We start from the raw sequence: 19,101 nt of genomic DNA on the forward strand, positions 1-19,101 counted from the left end.
TTAAGAATTCAGATCAATTTATTCATTTAATGTCTGGCCTCGATGGAACATTCTCAATAGAAAAATCACTACAAATTGCTAAATCATAAAATTTAATGTTTGTCTGCATCTACATAGTTTCAGTTTGACATCAAATTTAATAATAATCTAGGAAGGTTTTAAACTTGATTATATGCTTCATTTCATCATGTTTTAAAACACTTGAAGGATTAGAATGTAGAAATTGAACCTACTTTAGTCTTGTCTGAATCAATTGGCATCACATATTTATTGTTAAAATATTCTACTAAAATCACAAAAGTGCACAAAAAACTGTGTCATCAAAGAATTAAAGGTTAAATGTACTTTAAAATGGAAGTGATAATTCTCATCAGTGTCTAATTTGTTAAAAAAAAAGTCCATGACTGTTTTGCAAGATTTGCCTTGCATTGTAAGTAATAATTTTAATATGAAGTAATGAGTAATGACATAAAGTTATCTCTCTTTTCCCAATATTTCATTTTTTCTAAAAGCCTCAATGAAAAGAGAGGGATCCCTGTGAGTGACACATTTTTTAACCACCTGTTTTTAAAAGGGAAATTTTACATTTTTTTTTTATTTATCCACTGTATCCAACATCCTAAAAATGTGTCAACCCCCCCCTTTTTTTAAGACAATGATAGTCACACTGTAGAGACATATTAAGGGCCAACAACCCCACCTCATCCCCCAATTTGTGGGAAAGATTTGGATTTGGTTGATCAATAAAGGTATCACTGAAACTCAATTAAAAAATGTGTCAAATAATAGGCCTGGAAAGAAATTTATAATATTCAATCTAACCTTGAAGAAGGAAAACCAAAGAAGATCCTAAAAGTACAAACACCCTCGTTGCATGATCTATAATGAGTATATATTATATAAAATCAGATAATAGACTTCAGCATGGATTCTTACAAAAAGTAGTTCAAGAATCGTGATGACAGATTTTTAATAAATACTAATGACAGTTCAGTCATAAAGTCAACGACCTTCCCTCCCACACCACTGTCATGGAACAAATAACAAATTAACTACAGTGAGACCTGTCACTGTCATGGCACAAACATCAAATTAACTACAGTGAAAACTGTGTTATCTAACACACTCAGGGGACAAGAAAAAATTGTTGGATTAAGCAGGATGTGGAATGATACTCATGTATTTTCAGCAAGGATAGGCATATTTCTGGACTTTGAAAATGGATTGGTGAAAGCAGGATGTTGGAATACCCAGGTGTTGGATTAGGCAGGTTTCACTGTATAACACAGTAGTTACAGATAATTGGAACAAACAATCAATTAACTATTACACAGTCATAAAAGATAATCTGTTTATTCCCTGTGGAATTATTTTAAAGATTGTTTTAACTTGGTGATAAAGATAATTCTGCAGATTGTATCATTTAATCTTAAATGTCAAATTGATGTTATTCTCTTCTTATTAATTATATATAAAAATGAATATTGTAAATCATAAAGTTTTTGCGATGCATTTATTATATTGTGATTGTTAAACAAGGACAACATGCTATATTCTATAATGATCTAATTTCAGAGAAAAATGCTACTAACATTTAATCTAAAATGCAAGAATATTTTTTTAGCAAAAACCAGAGTTTGCAAAATCTTTTTTCCCCTGGTGGTCCTTGAAAAAAATCTGCTGGTCCTCACTATGAATCTATTGAAAAATACTTAGATTGTGTCAGTCCTATGCAAAATTTTGGTGGTGAAATCCTGAGGACTGACACTTTTCGCGAACTCTGAAAAACTTCATTATTTCAAATGTCACAACTACAACATAAACAATTTTTTTTTTTAAATTAGTTATAACCTTTTAATATTTTTGAATTTCATGATAAAATGTAAAAGATAAATAATCTATTGGTCTAATAGGCTATTTGCCAATCACATAATTGACCCTGTAATAAGAGATCCTTAATTTGGTTGTCTCCCTTATGACAGCCATTATTTTTATTTACAATGGAGAGCTAGCAGAAAGAACTAATCTACCTGTGCGGAATGTGAGTACTTTATAAGGTTTTAAAATCTTTAAATTACATGTAATTTGTTGTTTAGCTAAATACTTTTGACATCAGAAATTATTTTTCATGAAAAATTAGTTAAACACCTGATATATCACTTTCAATTCATCATGCTTTGCATTGGCAAAAGGGAATCTTGTCCGGTATGGAACCAGTCTACAATTGACAAAGGGAATTAATTTATTTAAAAAGTGTGTACGTAATAATAGAATTAAATCGGTAATTGGCAAATGGCCTACTTAGAGTAAAATGCTAGGAACGATTAATCTAAAATGCAAAAACTATTTCTCAACTGTCACAATTACAACATAAACAATTTTTTTTTTTATAATTAGTCAACATTTTGATATTTCCGAAATTTACAATATTAAAATTTCATGATAAAATGTAAAAGATAAAAAAATCTTTAAGATCGATACTTAACAATAATATATTTTATCTCATAAATGTAAATATAATCCTATATATATAAGAAATGAATATGTGTTACACTAATAGTAATGTCAGTTGCCTTCAGAGACTAAAAATATTTTTTGTCATAAAATAACACAAAATATAACTGCACATATAAAACAGACTAAGCCACCCCTTTTGAGGCTAATTCAAGTTTGAAATAAAGTTGCATTTTTTCACAGAATTATAAACTAGGTAAAACCACAAATGCTGCTTGAAATCTGAGACGGGTGGGTTACATTCAGAAATATGTGTTTCAAAGCGCAAAAAAAACCAGAAAACTTAATGACTTTTTAAAGCAATTAGTCCCCAAAATATGATTTCAATTTCACAAAAGGAACTCAGTGATTTAATTTATTATAGTACGTAATTCCAAAAAGCATCAATGTTATAATTTTAATAGGGTTTAAAAAATTTAAAGCAGTATTTATATCATGGTTCATTTCAACAAATATGAATTGATTTTTTGTGTTTAAACAACACTTTAATGCATTGCTTTTGGGCTATTTTGTGGTGGTCAGTTATTATGGGTGGAGGAAGCCAGAGTGGCTGGAGAAAAACAACCAACCATCAAAAGGAACAGTCAGTCATGATTGGAGACTTATAGTGCATTCCCAGGAATGGTTCAATGGGGTTCCAACTCACAACCACAGTGAGTGTTGACGGACTATATGTTATTACAGTACTAATTACTACTTAGCCCACTCAGCGACAGAGGCCACATGAGGCAATCTTAAACAGAGATCAACTAACATAAAAGTAAACAAATATAGGTCACCATACCTCGATATAATACCCATAAAATCTTCATACAATACTAATATAAAAAAGAAGATGTGGTATGATTGCCAATGAGACAACTGTCCACAAGGACCAAAATGACATTAAGAGAAAACAAACGACGCAACGTTAAAATGTAACACACACAGAAACGAACAATAATATAACAATGGCCATCTTCCTGACTTGGTACAGGACATTTTTAAATGACAAAATGGTGGGTTGAACCTGGTTTTGTGGCATGCCAAACCTCACACTTTTCATTACTGACATCAAGACAGGAACACAAGTGGAGCAGGTACTATAATACTGACCCCTGCCAAGCACACAACTTCACCCCCAGATTTTGTTGGGGTTTGTTGCTCAATTTTTAGTATTATATGGATATTTGGTTATCTTTTGGATAGTTTTCCTTCTTAGCCTTGTTTGTTATTGTCTGTTTAAAATGATTCCATTAAAGTGGTTTCTAATTTGTTCCTTTTAAGTGTCTTCTTATCTTTTTCTAATCAAATAAGACAAACATTTTTGATAAAATATATTGTAAAAAGGTCTACTAAATCAGTTGTTGACTTGTGCTTAAAATAGATATAAGAAGATATATATATATATATATATATATGGTATGAGTGCCAATCAGACAACTCTCCATCCAAGTCACAGTTTGTAAAAGAAAATTCAGAGTAATTCAGTGGTTGTGGTTTGTTTATGTGTTACATATTTGTTTTTCGTTTATTTTTGACATAAATAAGGCCGTCAGTTTTCTCGTTTGAATTGTTTTACATTGCCATATCGGGGCCTTTTATAGCTGACTATGCGGTATGGGCTTTGCTCATTGTTGAAGGCCATACGGTGACCTATAGTTGTTAATGTTTGTGTCATTATGGTCTTTTGTGGATAGATGTTTCATTGGCAATCATACCTCATCTTCTTTTTTATATAGGTCAATGTATAGTATACAACACAGAGCCTTGGCTCACACCAAAAGCAGGCTATAATATTAGGACCCCCTAGAAAAGTACACATCTATTTTTAGCTTCCCAATATTAGCAGAAATCAATTAATTTTCCATTTGACACAGATACAACATCCACAGTGACCTAACTGACCTCATTTCAAAACAGAAAGTAATCCTAGTTCTAACCCACCCCAAAAAATAACCTTAGTATGCAAAACAACAACTTGAATCTATAAATATCTTATTACACCTCTGGTTAATTATCAATTAAACAATCAGCTGTTAAAAGCCTTACCTGTGTTGTATAAGAAGTTGTATATTCCATTGTTTACATCATGTAAATTTCTCCTGAGTGCAATATACACTGGTTATTGATTTCTTTTACAAATATTGTTTACTCTATTTACTACTATATATCAGACAACACAAAAATAGAATACAACCATTATATATATTACTATGTGGAAGCTCCCCACCTACTCACAGAAATTTATTGTAGTGGGGCTCTTTACAGGTGATATAGCTTAGAGTATAGACTTCAAAGTGAAAGTGGAAAATAAGACAATTTATGTTTAAGGGAAGGGGTTCTGGGTGGGGTAAATATATATATTACTATGTGGAAGCTCCCCACCTACTCACAGAAATTTATTGTAGTGGGGCTCTTTACAGGTGATATAGCTTAGAGTATAGACTTCAAAGTGAAAGTGGAAAATAAGACAATTTATGTTTAAGGGAAGGGGTTCTGGTTGGGGTAAATAGAATCCTACCATTATATCTTACTATGTGGAAGCTCCCTACCTACTCACAGAAATTTATTGCAGTGGGGTTCTCTACAGGTGAGACACTTCAAAGTGAAAGTGAAAAATAAGACAATTTATGTTTAAGGGACGGGGTTCTGAGTGGGGGTATTTAAAATCCTACCATAATGTAGTACTATGTGGAAGCTCCCCACCTACTCAAAGAAATTTATTGTAGTGGGGCTTTCTACAGGTGATAGCTTAGAGTAGATTTCAAAGTGAAAGTGGAAAATAAGACAATTTATGTTTAAGGGACAAGGTTTTGGGTGGGGTAAATAGAATCCTGCCATAATACATTTCTATGTGGAACTTCTCCCAACCTACTCACAGAAATTTATTGTAATGAGGCTCTTTACAGATGAGATACTTCAAAGTGGAAAACAAGACAATTTATGTTTTAGGGGTTCTGAGGGGGTTTAGAATTGTGAAAGATCATTTAAAGTCATAATTGTACATGATATTTAGTGAATAAATATCAAAGGAAAGGACATTTCATAAAAGTATGAACAATAAAAAAAAGTTGGAGTAAAAAAACCCAGGTATAAGCTGCAATAGCTAAACAAAGAATTGACAAACGTACAAATAGTATTTAAGCCATCAAAACTGGTGTTGAACACAGATGGTCAGAGTGAGTTTATACTGAAATTACCATTCAGGGATTTAATGGGGGTAAAAAACCTGCTAATTTGAAAATTCTATTTATCAGAGGAAAAGATAACTCATGTTTGCTGTTCATTGAATCACTAAAATCCTTATTCCTGCTAAAACTTTAAATAAATGCTAACCAGGGGGAGATAACTAGAACAATTCATGGGAGATAATTATCACAATGCCGAATGATTTATTAAGATTCATTTATAATGTATGTAGGCAATATAGATACCATTTTCTGTTTATTTCATATTTCCCTATCAAAAGAAATAAACAGCACTGAAGTTATAGAGTTCTTGAAAAGTGGTGTTCCGTAGGTTTTGACTGAGACTGTGTTATAGTAGTCTCAGGTTTTGACCATCAAAATTTCTAAAGGACCACCACAATTTTGGCATTTTACAATAGAAATAATAGTGAGGACCAGCAGATGTCTTCAATGACCACCAGGAAAAGAAAGATTCTGTGAACTCTGAAATATTATTATTTATTATTGATTTAATGGGAGATAACTCTATCAGAAATAAAAAGGTTTTATGCGTATTTAACGTAAAACAAAAGGACCCAAAACAATTTGATTTAATATAGTTCTCAAAAAAAAAATTTGACTAATTGTTTTGTTTGTTTTTAAACCACTTCAGACTGAATGATAACAAAAGATAATCTGATAACTATCAGATCCTTTTTCTTCTCTGAGAATTTCTAGGCATTTTGCACGAAATAGGGAAGTTTACTTGGAAGCCTGGCCTAATATCAACACATTACTATCTTTTTTATTACAATTTTTGAATTCAATAACAAGATGTTTTAAAATTATAGATGCAAAATAAGGACAAATGTACTTAACTGATTGCAATAACTGATAATAAATCTTGATTATATATAAATATTTAAAATTGTAATAATAACTAATATAAACTATACACAATTAACCTATCCCTATAAATTGCAAAAAAAAAACACTAAAAAGATTTTCCTAGACTTTTTTAAATTAATTCTTGAGAATAGAATATTATCTTTTTCAGATTTACAAAATAATCAATTTCTTGACAAAAAACCCCAAAGGCACTGTCATTGTACTAAAAAATTAAGGGGAGGTAAGTCTATTGATTTTTCTCAACAAGGAAGTACGGTCTCCCGAGTGAATGTTAAGGTCACAACAGTAGTGAAATCTTGAATTTGTTCATTTGACTTTTCCATATGTTTACAATAAAATGTCACAACAGTAGTGTAATCTTGAATTTGTTCATTTGACTTTTCCATACGTTTACAATAAAATGTCATAGCAGAAGTGAAATCTATTTGTTCTTTTGATTTTTTATTCGTTACCAATACATATCTACCGTATAATGAAACATGTCAATCAAATTTTGGCAGCCAATCTTCAGATAAATTAAAAATTCTAAAAAAAACTTATTTTTGAAAAAATAAGAATAAATTGTATATTTGACATATTAAAATTAAAATCATCAATAATCAGTATAAAAATAATTTTTAAAAAATTACATGGTCTTGAAAATAATAAAAAAAAATTTGCATATTGGATTTTTTGTTGAAGGGACAGATATCTTAGTCTTAATATTGACTCTATTTATCAGATTTAGAATTTCATGTATTAAGCATGTTAAGAGCATAATTTGTGTACTCTGAATCAAATAAGTCAAGTTTTATAACTGAGCGCCTAGGACTAGAACATGCCCTGAAACAATATCACTGGGGTCTAAACTCTGACACTAAATGGCCGCTGCGTCAAATCCTTTTGCTCTAATTCAGTGGTTGTTGTTTGATAATGTGTTACATATTTGTTTTTCTTTCATTTGTTTTCATAAATAAGGCCTTTAGTTTTCTCGTTTGAATTGTTTTACATTGTCTTATCGGGGCCTTTTAAAGCTGACTATGCAGTATGGGCATTGCTCATTGTTGAAGGCCATACAGTGACCTATAGTTGTTAATGTTTGTGTCATTTTGGTCTTTTGTGGATAGTTGTCTCATTGGCAATCATACCACATCTTCTTTTTTATATTATATATAGCACTGAGGACAACGCAAAATTTGACAAAGTTTTATCAGAAATTAACAATACGCTCTCTGAACCGCAATAATCTCCGATTTACATTTTATAGTCTTCAAAAATGTTTGCCATATATATAACAGCATGATATGGATTGAATGTAAAAAAAAATCAACATTATTTTCAAATGCAATTAATTAATTTAAGCATACAGTGACTCTGTCAAATCTATAGTTAACAATGTGATTAAACAACCGTCTGTCTGATGTCAACTTATATTATGTAATCAGTAACGGTATGTGGACCAAAAAAATAAACGTTGACATACTTAAAGTGGCTAAGGTTGGTTTTCAAGGTTTTGTTTTGTGCTAATGATTGAAAGCTCAACAGCAATATGCCGTATGGTCATCAGAGTCAAGGTCAAGGTCATTTTCAAACTTTTAGTTCTTTACGCGTAAATTGTGTCAAGTTTAACCTCATTATAGCTACAAATTCATTTGCATGTAAAATAGGGATGAACGATACAAGAGGGAACTAGCCGACATTCAAAGTCATAGAGCACAAATAAACTGAAAACACCATGACTAAAAAGAAAAAAGGCAAACAGAACAAAACACAACACAAAAAACTAAATACTATAAAGCAACATGAACCCCACCAAAAATTGGGGCTTTCTCTCAGGTGCTCCGGAAGGGTTAAGCAGATTCTGCATTATAAAATACCATAAACCTCAACAGTGGTTGTCTCATGTTATTTTCATATGTCTTTTTGGTTATTAGGAAAATTAAGTTTTGCTGGGGGATCTGTGGGGGTCTATCGGCACTCCCATAGATTCAGGTCAATTAATATAGCTTAAAATATAGAATGGACGCCATGTTTATCATGGAAGAATATGTATGTTGCCCTTTACGTGTAATTGGTTATGTTTGTTTGTTTTCTGTCTCATAGAATTCATTGTGTCCAGTCGTAATATCGCCTTTATTAATATTTACCAGGCGAAAACGCATTTGTATTCGGTCAGAAACTTAGAGAGTTATAACATTTTGATGCTCTAAAAAAGATGCAATTATAAACACTATTTTTTTCTTTTTTTTTGGTTTACAAAATCATCAATGCATTAAAAAATTATACTAAAAAAAGATACAATTTTACAAACTATCTTTTCCATTTTTTTTTCTGGTTTACAAAATCATTCAAGAGAAGACACATTATAAAAATCATGACTTTTTTTCTATAAAAATCATGTTAGATTTACAATATATCCTGAATCATAAAAAAAACATTTTTAAATTGTAAATTTATATGCCCTTTCATCTGCATGTATTCATAAAAATATCGGTACTTAGTAAAGTCATAAAAAGTAGGCGTATACACTCACATGACGGATGGTAGGTGTGGGGGTAATTACGTGTATCAAATAAAGAGAATTCGTGTAAATAACGCATTAGTTACCGATCAATCATTCTGTACATGTATATTCATGTGGACTATATAACGTACAAAGGTGAAACAGTTAAACAAGATACTTCATATGTATCATACGTTAAAAAATTGAATAAATCATTTTATGTTAATATATTGACTTTAAAACTGTACATGCCAATTGAATTCATTAAACAATATGTTAAATTTAACATAATTATATATATAAAATGATTTCACTGGCATTACTAAATTCTGGTTGCCATATTATGAAATTTTCACCAATGTCCATGATGCCTGAATCCCTTTCAAATTTCTTACTATTGTTATACATTTTGTCCCCCATCTTTTTTTAAAAGAATGAACTATTTAGAAATTAGAAGTGGTAAACATGGTGGTTGTGATGGCTTCAATTTTATTGAATAAAATACATGTTTACCAATTGCAAAAGTATCCTTATTGATTTAAGGGAGTTCGCTTCTCAGTATCAAAGTAATAAACTTTTCTAAACATTAGTTTACATTGATAGGGGATTAATAAAAGAATCCAAACAGCAAAAAAAATATATAGGTCACCGTGCTCGTTTTCGATGTATTAGCCATTTGAATTTTGGCTGGAAAATGTACTGTTCAACTTCTCTCTTGATTTTTCATAGCTTTATCATTGACAAGTTAAAGTTCTCAAAAACTATCAAAAAGTAATTAAAATTTTAAAAGAATTCAACAGACAGCTTATGATTAAACATGTAAAAGAATTATAAAAAGAAAAATGGGTGTCACCAGTCAAAATTTGTTAATGCATTCAAATGGATAAAACCAGAGGATTTCCGAAAATCTGACCAAAATTCCAAAACATGACAAGCCAGCTTCCTTAAGTCTCCCTCTTCTTATAGCAGCAAATTCTATTTATAATACGTTGAAAAATTTAAATAAATCATTTTATGTAAATTTATTGACTTCAAAACTGTACATGCCAATTGAATTCATTAGACAATATTTAAAATTTATCATAATTCTATATATAATGTGATTTCACTGTCATGACTAAATTATGGACGGTGTTTGATGTAATCTTCACCATGCAATATCAGAACCCTTTCAAGTTTCTAACTATCCCCCCTTTTATTTTTTAAAAAAGAATTTAATGATTTCACTTGAATGACTTCAGGTTCATCAACAGCAGATTTACTATATTCTAGTTTTTTTAGTAGTTATTATTTTTTTACTTCTCACCCCCCCCCCCCCCCCCCCCCCCCCCCCCTTTTTTCAAAGAATTTATGAGAAAGAAAAAAACCTTTATAAATTGTCTTTCATTAGTTAAAAAATTGTTTAAAAATAATGTGTGTGATGGTTTCAAGTATGTTGAAAATTAAAACACCACTTAAACCAGAAGAAACAAAATGTTCAGTCATTATATAACTGATATCAAATCAATTTATATGTCATATTTCCAATTTATTACCTTAAGATGAACTTTATAATGATTCTTTGTAAATTGTACATAAGCGGTATTTTATATCTATTGCCATCCTTAATAATGTGATCATAAACACAAAATTTGACATATATCTTTCAACTAGTCCATCACCTACATTCCTTTATTACTTCCTCATAACAATAGTTTTTAACTATTTTGCCCCCCCCCCCTTTTTTTTTTAAAGAATCTATGATAAAAAAAAGAGATTAAATCTTTTTATAATTTTCTTTGAAGTTATTAGGTGGTACATGTAAAAACATGTGATGTTTCAATTTTGTAGAATAAAAAATGTCTTCCGAAAAAAAATCGTTACTGATTATTCTCCCCCTTCTTTAAGTATTAAATTCTAGTTAGCCAATAAAACACAAGAAGACACAAAATGTTCAGTCATTATTTAACGGATACTAATCAATTTATATGTCATATTTCCAATTTATTACCTTAAGATGAACTGTATAATGATATTTGTAAATTGTACATAAGCTGTATTTTATATCTATCGCCATTCTTCATAAGATGATAATAAACATTAAATTTGACATCTTTCAACTTGTCTGTCACCTACATACGTTTATTACTTCCTAGTCACAATAGTTTCTAACTATTTTTGTCCCCCCTTTTTTTTAAAGAATTTTTGAAAACATAAAACTCTTTTTCAATTGTCTTTCAAGTAATATAAGTTGGTTTAAACATGATGTTTATGCTGGCTTCAATTTTGTTGAGTAAAATATATGTCTACCATAAATATCATTACTGAAGTGACCCCCAACCACCCAACCCCACCCCCTTTCTTAACAGCAGTATAAATCTAGTTGACCAATAAAACCCCACCAAAACAAGAGGACACAAAATGTTCAGTCATTATATAACGGATATTAAATCAATTTATATGTCATATTTCCAATTTATAACTCTAAGATGAACTTAATGATATTTGTAAATTGTACATAAGCTGTATTTTATATCTATTACCATTCTTCATAAGATGATAATACATACGAAATTTGACATACATCTTTCAACTCGTCCGTCACCTACTTGCCTTTATTACTTCCTGGTCTCAATCACAGCAAATTATATAAAATTGAGCTCCCTCGGAGAATCAGAGCGAGGATCCAAAGGCAATTTAGTGCTTATAACCTTTAGCATGTTTAGAGAATTAAAATCAATAGTAGGCTGAAAACTAATAATAAGAGATTTAAAGCACATTTTTAATCCTTGGAGCACCATTTACAGAAACATGTAAAAATTAGATTTTTAATAGTATACTTTGAATTCAATTATTTTCATGGGTACCAATTTTCGTGGATTAAGGAAAACTAACATGTCCTTTGATTTTCAATTGTGTGGTTGTGTCGAGTTTTGCATAATATACTCTTATAGAAAATATATCCTTCATTGAACATTAAATTTAGTAGTTCAATTATACCTGTACGAAATCCAGGAAAATTGGTATCCAACAAATATTCACAGTAAGGGATCTAAGCACAAAGCCTTGAAGCATGATAGTTACAGAAACAAACATGATAAACGAAATAATAAATTGAGGCATTTACAAAACTAACATCAAGTAGCATTGATATAGCTTTTATAGCTGACTATGCGGTAAGGGCTTTGCTCATTGTTGAAGGCTGTACGGTAACCTATAGTTGTTAATGTCTGTGTCACATTGAACAGTTGTTTCATTGGCAATCATACCACATCTTCTTTTTTATATTGATACGTAGGGGCGAGTTACAGAAACAAAAACTAAAACAATGGATTTATAGGACAAAATACTTTTCAAGTGCAGAGGTAAAAATAAATAGATATAACCAACTGGACAAGATATGAAGCTCCTTCTTAAACTCTCAGTGTCTAGGTAGTCTCAAAGTATAGATGTGGTATGAGTTCCAATGAGAAATTTCCTCGACCATGTCACAATTTGTAAAAGTAAATCATTATAGGTCAAAGTATGGTTTTCAACACGGAGCCTTGGCTCACACCAAACAGCAAGCTATAAATGGCTCAACAAAATGACTAGTGTAAAAACAACAGTTTTATATCTAGATGTAAAAAGCAAGAAACATTTATAGACTGCATCAACAACCAACAACAAATGAACATCAGGTTCCTGACTTACAACAGGTGCAAACAAATACAGCGACTTTAAACGATTTTTATAGGTTCCAACCTTCACCCTTATCAGAAACAATAGTGTAACACCTTTTTCTGACTCTTCAGGTTAGACCTTAGAAACAAAATAATCTTAGAAAAGTCTTGTATAAAATTTGTGACAAATAGATGATTAAACCCATGTTGAGAAAAGAATAATTAAGTTGGAGAGACAATATGATTAAATTTACAGAGAATCTTGACCTTGTCCAAAATCTGTTTCAGTCATAAAACATGGAGTCTAGACTTGTAATACTAAAACTGCTCCAAATTTACTTTCCACGACACGTAACTCTAACTTCGTAATCCTAAGCATATCTAAATCTCATTGAATCCCAATCTATCAGAATAAGAAGCTTGTAGAAGTTCTAATTAAATACATGTAATTACTTTAAAAGTACCTTAAAACATTACTCTTACTCAGGAACAAAGACAAAAAAAAAGGCCAAAACTTAAAAAATACATGCAAGTAACAATTCTTTTGTAGTGACTTTATATAAAGTACTTTTAAGCAATAAACATTACTCTCACTTGCTAAGCACAAAGGCCAAAACCTATCAAAGCATGTACGGTTACATGTATAAATTACTCTAAAAGTACCTTAAAGTTCTAATTAGAACCATTAGACTTACTAAGCACAAAGGTTTTAGAAAAGGCCTGCAAACTTTAATAGAAAAGCTTTTTTGAGGCATTTTTTTGTTGAAAGCAAAATAGATTTTTCCTGCCATACAAATGAATTTTAATATTAAAATATCTGGTCAGTCTGGGACCTTCAAATTAAAATTAGCAAATCTTCGATATAAATTACTTAAAACTGTGCTAGATTTGCCAATGAGACAATTATCCACCAAAGTTCAAATGAAGTGGGTGTTAACAATTAAAGGCCTTCAACAATGAGAAAATCCCAAATCATTTGTTGAGCCATAAATTTGGCCCCCACATGAAAAATATGAAACAATTCAATTGAGAAAACTATATAACCGCCTAAAAAAACAAATATGACAATCAAGAATCTACGACTTTGTCTATGTATAGATATATATATATACAGTATATAAGAAGATGTGGTATAAGTGTCAATGAGACAACTCTCCGTCCAAGTCACAATTTACAAAAGTATAAACCATTATACAGTCATCAACACGGAGTCACATTTGCTCACTCTTAACAGTAAGCTATTAAAGGGCCCCAAAAATGACTAGTGTAAAACCATTTAGACAGGAAAACCAACAGTCTTATCTTTAATAAAACAAGAAACAAGAAAAACTTATGAACCACATCAACAAATGACAACTATGTACTTTTCTCTAATTAAGAATCTGGACACAAACTATATGCACTATATATGAGACAGGAATGTTGTAATTGAAAAGGATATACATGCATACATGCATTTATGTTCTTACAACTACTAATGTATAACAGGTGTGACTCACCGAGACAAAAAGACATATTAAAACACATCTATTGATCTTAAAGTATGGCCTACTTTTCGACTTTTGAGACAAAAGACTATGTGGTATGGACTTTGCTCATTGTTGAAGGCCTTACAGTGTTGTATAAATATCTCTACGTCTTTGTTCAGTTCAGTAATGATGGAAGTTAATTATGACTTATTGAGGAAGAATATCAGATATGATTTCTGAAACACTTTTGTCATAATGCAGCCAATCAGCTCATGATGGCGACCGTTAAATTTATTGAGTGATGACCTTAACTTGATTGATTGATAGCCCTGTCTTAGCAACAAGGATTGATCTTAGCATGGCCTACTTTCTATTTTTGATGGAGACAAAAGACATAACACATGTATTGATATTTGCATGGCCTACTTTTCTATTTTTAAGGCAAAGTAAATAGAAAAATCAATCTTCTTTAATACTTAATTAGATCTACAAAATCCCAGTGTGTCAATAACTTATTGATGAGGTTCAGTGCATAGAAGTTACCGGCCAGGAAATGAGACCTGATTTGAGGACTTAATTTAAGACACTTGGGGAACGAGCATGACTCGACACTTGTAGGAATAATCAAATACTTTTAGAAGTGCACTATTTCAAAACATCAGCATAAAACTTACTGGCCAGGATAATTTAGATTTGAGGTCCAACAAGAATGGGCAAATAGAGCACTCCTGACTGAGGCCCCTTGTTAGTCTAAGAATTAGTCACTCCTGACTGAGGCCCCTTGTAAGTCTAAGAAATAGTCACTCCTGACTGAGGCCCCTTGTAAGTCTAAGAATTAGTCACTCCTGACTGAGGCCCCTTGTAAGTCTAAGAATTTAGTCAAAGGACTCAAATTAAGCTCTATTTCCAATTTCTGCCATTAAACATTAAAATTACTGGCCCGGGGGGGGGGGGGGGGTCTGGTGGTTGGACCCCCCCCCCCCCCTTTTTTGGACAATCAATGCATTTGAATGGGGACATGTGGTTGGACGCCCCCTTTTTTTAACACTTACATGTCTCTTGGTCATGATCTTACAAGAATAGCAGTACTTAAATAAAAGTAATCCTTAATATGGCTGTTTAGTTCACACTATTTGATACTGCAAAGCATTTAATTTTTGCACAGTTTAAAATTTCACAATTTCTAGCTCAAAACATGTTTGAAAACATGCCAAAGTGTCATTTTCATGTTTGTCTTGTTAGCACTTCAATTAATGGATCATGTTTAAGCCATCTTATCTTAATTTTTGTCTTAATCAGGGAATTAGTAAAAGAAATTCCTCATGAACAATATATTCATTTCAACTACACAGCAATTATGTCTAGTATCAATTTTCTTGGTCTCAATAACAATTAATCCACTGTGAAGTATATCATCATGCAGCACCCACCCATATCTGTGACTGAAAATAAAGCATTAGATACACTTTTAGGGCGTAAGACCTAATGAATGTATCTAATTTACACTAAGATAGCATTGCATGTAAATTATTGCAGACATGAAAACAAAAGGCCCCCTTCTATTATTCCCCCAAAACCAAATTCAATTATAAACTAGTATCTCAATTGTTTGTAAAACAATTGAAAGGTCTTTCCTGTAAAAGTGATGCTTTCATAATGTACTTTGTACGACCTTTCGTTTGATATACGACAAGCATACCTTCTGAAACTTTTTACTTTTATCACTTAATGACCTCATCCGCCTACATTTTTGAGATCGGAATTATTATATATGTAACATAGAGTAGATGAGCTTTCATTTGATATGCGACAACGCCATATTCTAGAAAGTTTGATTTTTGCACTCAATAACCCTATCTTACTAATTTTTGAAGGTCAGGAATTTGCAATTTGAAATGTACACATCATGACCTTTCATTTGATATACAACAACCCTACCTTAAAAGAACATTTATTTTTTGCACTCAATGACCCCATCCAACTCATTTTTGGGAGACGTCAATTTGAAATTTGAAATGTTCGCTTTATGTTCTTTCATTTGATATGCGACAACCTTACCATCTGAGAAATTTGAATGTTTGCACTAAATGACCCCACCCGTCTCCCATGGATGAAAAGGGGGTTTCAAATTTTCATTTTTAAGTAGAGTTTATTAAGACCTTCAATTTGATATATCAGATGACCCCATTTGACAAAGTGCAAATAATGATGCAATATCAACTTTATAAATAGAAATTATGAAACTTACAAAGTCAATGCAAAACATGAAAATTTCAAATTGAATTTTTTAGTGTTTTTTTAAATGGAATGTTTTTGGTATTTTGTCAAACATATAACTATGTCAACCTCTTCAATTTCTTAAACATTTTAAGTGGTAAGCTCTTGATGATTCAGAAATACATGCCTCCGCTCGCAAAACTTAAAACTGCATTATCTCTAAAACGACAATAGATATCTCAAATCTGTTAAATGATAAATGATCTACAGTTAAAGGACAACATTATAGAAAAAGAATTAAGACAATTATAAAGTTCACTAAGGTCACAATTAATCATCAAATATATGATGCAATACAAAACTTGAGAACCGGAAGTCGTAAAGACATGGGACTATCACCATTCAACGCAGGACCACTTGACCTTATAAATATCACAAGGTCATTGTCATAGTATAATGTGAAGGTCAAGGTGAAATTTCATCATGACCTGACATTGACCTCAAATTGAAGGTCTTGAACTACTGATCATCTTTTAAGTTCATAGTAGGTTGATATCTGTTACCTTTAAAAAGATATACACAAAATACTTTACTTTTAATAATCATCCCGTTGTAACTTTTGAACAGACGATCGGACATTTTTGGGCTTATTATATAAATTGTAGAGTTCGTCGAGAGGAACATTTTATACGCTGTATGTAGGCAGCAAAGTCTTATCGTTTTCCTAATATGTAAGCTTGAAATTGCAGCGTAATTTTTTTTTGCACTCTGTGACCTTTGACCTTGGATGCATATTGAAGGTCACATGAATTAAAGATTATTGGTGAAGGTTCAAAGTCTCTATGACTTCCGGTTCTCGAAATAAAATTTTTGAATTATTTTTTTTAATTTTTAAAGGGAAATAACTCCTTATAAGGGTTAGTAACAAATTAATTGTTTATGTTTATAAACATTGCCTTCTGTTCTAATACATGCTGTCATTTTCAATTAAATTCTATCTCTGATACTTTTTGAAAAAAATGCAAATAAAAGAAATTGCTTCAAGGGGATATAACTCTCAAAGTAGATGATGAAATCCTATGCAGCCTCATATGGTAATACATCATTGTGAGATCTACCTATTGTCCAAATAAAGTCATGATATCTTTAAACACATTTTGGGGGGACCATGTTGAAAAAAATTAATAAAAGGGAGATAACTTCTTAAGGGGCAGGTGAAATCCTACAAAAGTTCATCTGGTAAAAGTTCATGTTGAGGTCTATCGATGGTTCAATTTTGGGATTGATAACTCCAATAGAAGCGGTAGGAGGGCGTGCCAAAAAAATGCTGGAAGAAAAAAAAGAAAAAAAAACATTAGAAAAACAATAAGGTCTTTCCCATGTAGGGGAAAGACCTTAAAAAATCATGTAGAATATTTTCAAAAGTGCATTAACATTCAAAAGTCCTTGTTTTTTCAAATAGTATTGTGTGTTTACTGTTTTGAAAAATGTCTGTCCAAAAAGTTTTCAAAATTCAATAGTCCTTCTTTGTTAAAATTGTATTGTGTTTTTGCTGTCTAATTAAAAATGTCTGTCCAAAACAGCTAGAAGTTTTCAAAATTTTCCATAAAATTCAATTAAAGTCCTTCGATCTTGTGTTGAACTTGTATTATATGTTTGCCATCTCATTACAAATGCCTATTCAAAACAGCTAGAATTTTCCAACATTCAAAAGGCCTTTTGTTGCACTTTGTTGTAACTCGTAATTGTATTGTGTGTTTGCCGTCTCATTAAAAATATCTCATCCAGTCCCCACGTCACTCTTTCTGAATGTGCATTTTAATTTTATGAATCATCTGTTGCAGAGCTGACCAAACATAATTCAAACAAGATGTCAAATCTTAAACTGATTTGTTTTGTCATTCCTTCAGGGTCTTTGACCGGAATATTAATTACAATTATTCACAGTACAAGGAAACATATAAAAAAATTACTCACTGTATATCATTCATTTTATTGTTTCAAATTTACTCATTTCTACTATTAATTAATATCAATGATATTTTTAGATTTGATTGCATAAATAGTGATATTTTATCATTTTAAATTATGAAAATTAATATGTCTGTGGTAAACCATTGCAAAACATGAGGCTAAAAATATTATATTTTAATTGCATCGATCTGATATTGGAGGTTCAATAATTTAGTAACCATTAAACCTGAAAGTTCTGTTAGTACGATCAGGCACGGATCCAGAGGGGATCCGGGGGTTGGAACCCCCCTTATTTTTGGACGATCAATGCATTTGAATGGGGATATGTAATTGCAACCCCCCCCCCCATCCCTTTGTCCTGGGTTAGGAACCCCCCCTTTTTAAAATGTCTGGATCCGCCCCTGACGCTTATCAGGATAATTTGTTTTTGTGTTCACAACTGTTTAATCTGTGCAACTATTTAAATACAAAGAGGATAAATCTAATATTCAATAGTGGATAGTTGTCTCATTGGCAATCATACCACATCTTCTTTTTTATATTTATATTTGGACCCCCTGAAGTTGGCACCTCTTGTTTTCAGTTACTTATTTCACTCTTATGACCAGCTTCACACACACTGATAGTAACTATAATTAAACGTGTACTGATACCTGCATGGCCATGTATAAATGATATCCCATACTTCATTCACAATTAAGTGCACATGACAATGAAGAGGAAACAAAAAGAAAATGCACTTTCTC

The 19,101-nt window shown here is 31.4% G+C and overlaps 1 protein-coding gene across 4 annotated transcripts in view; it reads right to left on the reverse strand.

The window, feature by feature from the left end:
- Positions 1-19,101, reverse strand: part of LOC134694621 (uncharacterized) — a 67,900-nt gene that overhangs the window by 13,724 nt on the left and 35,075 nt on the right. The window contains exon 1 of one of the 4 annotated variants that reach the window (XM_063555658.1): positions 4,546-4,706. The exons of the other annotated variants lie outside the window; for them this stretch is intronic. The gene's annotated coding sequence lies outside the window, so the exon portion shown is untranslated. Of the gene's footprint in view, positions 1-4,545; positions 4,707-19,101 lie in introns of those variants that run through there. 4 annotated transcript variants of the gene reach the window in all.

The sequence above is a fragment of the Mytilus trossulus genome, chromosome 13, assembly GCF_036588685.1.
Source record: "Mytilus trossulus isolate FHL-02 chromosome 13, PNRI_Mtr1.1.1.hap1, whole genome shotgun sequence".
NCBI classification, from domain to species: Eukaryota; Metazoa; Mollusca; class Bivalvia; order Mytilida; family Mytilidae; genus Mytilus; species Mytilus trossulus.